Genomic DNA, 2,062 nt, shown 5'->3' on the forward strand with positions numbered 1-2,062 from the left:
GTCAAAGAGCAGGACCAGGTGTTCAGGGTCTCCATCCAGCATGGCCCAAAGCCTAGGCTGGCTGATTGATTGATTGATGATTGATTTGTATTGATTTCAGAGAGGAAGGAGAGGGAGAAACATCTGTGATGAGAGAGAATCACGGATCGGCTGCCTCCTGCACGCCCCCCACTGGGGATTGAGCCCACAACCCCAGCCTGTGCCCTGACTGGGAATCGAACCCGGGACCCTTAGGTGTGCAGGACGATGCTCAACCACTGAGCCACGCCAGCCAGGGCCAAAGGCCTTATTTTAAAATGGCAAAACGGTGGGCCAGAGTGAGCCCAGGGACTGCAGCCATCTGAGGAGTCAGTGCCGACGACAAAATCGCACCATTGCTGCAGGCGGCAGGGCTGACATCTCAGATCTGCCTGGAGTGACAAAGCCCGCTCGCTGGTGACAGGCGGGGGGCGGCCGCCCACCCACACCCCCAGCACTGCCCCCGGAATCCCCCTGCGTTGCTTGCAAACCGCAGAGGATGTTGAGAAACCGGCCCGGAGTGCAGTCCTGGAAAGTGGCCTGGGAGGAGGCCGCGAGGCAGCGATTCTTAAGGAAAACACCTGCTCTGAGTGCACAAGCGGAACAAATCGTGGAAACGTCTTTTTTAAAAAATATTTTATTGATTTCAGAGAGAAAGGGAGAGGGAGAGAGAGAGAAACATCAATGATGAGAGAATCATTGATTGTCTGCTTCCTGCATGACCCCCACTGGGAACCGAGCCCACAACCCAGGCACGTGCCCTTGACCAGAACTGAGCCCGGGACCCTTCGGTCTGCAGGCCGACGCTCTATCCACTGAGCCAAATGGCTAGGGCGAAACGTCTTTTAGTCACCGAATGGAAGCGTGTGGACGCAGCCCCCGCGCTGGTGCCGCCTCCAGTCCCTGTGGTAAACGCAGGTCCTCACGCAGGTTCGCTCTGCACGTTGGCTCCGCGGGGCCGGGCTGGAGGGAGCCTTTGCCAGGCTTCTGTCCGCTGAGTCAGCAAGTCCGTTTCTGCAGCCCCAGCGGCTCCGAGGGTGAGTCACAGCCCGGCCCCAGCAGGCGCACAGCCCGCAGTCACTGGTCTAGACGGCTGGCAGCCTCCCGGCCATTTGTGGGGTCGGCCCCCCTTCTCCCGGGGAAGCCTCCAGGGGAGGAGACCGCGGCTCAGAGGCAGCCACACACCAGGAGGCCTGGCCGCCTCGGGTTTCAGACACACGGGGCACGAGTTCCAGCATCCGGTTCAGGCTGAACTTCATGACGCGCTGTACGTCTCATGCAGTATCTGTGACACCCTTTTCCTAACGAAACAGCTTCCCTCACCTGCAGTTTACACCCACCTGGCAGCCCCGAAGTGTGGGCCTCACGCCCTCCAAGGTCAGAGACGAGGGCTGTTGTCCTGAGCGCACCTCCTCGCGTCTCTTATTCATCATGTAGTCGCTGTCTGGCCTCCGAGAGGGAAGCGAGTCGTCGAGGAGCAGAGGTCTTCAGAGCAGGCTTCCCAGGCCTGGAGCCACGCGGGGGCCTGAGCCGCCTGGGGGTTTGGGACGAAGTCAGATTCTAACTCAGCTGCCCGCCCTGCGGCCTCGCTCTCTGCTCCTCTAACCAGCTCCCGGGTCAGCCACACGCGGGTCCCCGGACCACACACTTCAGTGACAAGGTTTTCGATGTTTCTCAAACCTGGTATTTTTTAACATATACTTTATTGATCTCAGAGAGGCAGGGAGAGGGAGAGAGAGAGAGAGAGAAGCATTAATGATGAGAGAGAATCATGGGCCTCCTGCAGGCCCCCCACTGGGGATGGAGCCCACACCCGGGCCTATGCCTTGACCGGGAATCAGACTATGACCTTCTGGTTCCTAGGTCGATGCTCAACCACTGAGCCACGCCGGCCGGTAGACAGAGAGCGGGCCTCCAGCAGGTACAAGGGGAGAGCAGAAGGCCCAGGGCCACCCATCTGAATCTCCTTCCGAGCGAGCGGGGAGCCTGTTTTTGTTGCGATAAACGCCTCTGGTCACGGGCTCATTCCTCGGTTCCAGAGACA

Source organism: Myotis lucifugus, unplaced genomic scaffold (genome assembly GCF_000147115.1).
Source record: "Myotis lucifugus unplaced genomic scaffold, Myoluc2.0 scaffold_234, whole genome shotgun sequence".
NCBI classification, from domain to species: Eukaryota; Metazoa; Chordata; class Mammalia; order Chiroptera; family Vespertilionidae; genus Myotis; species Myotis lucifugus.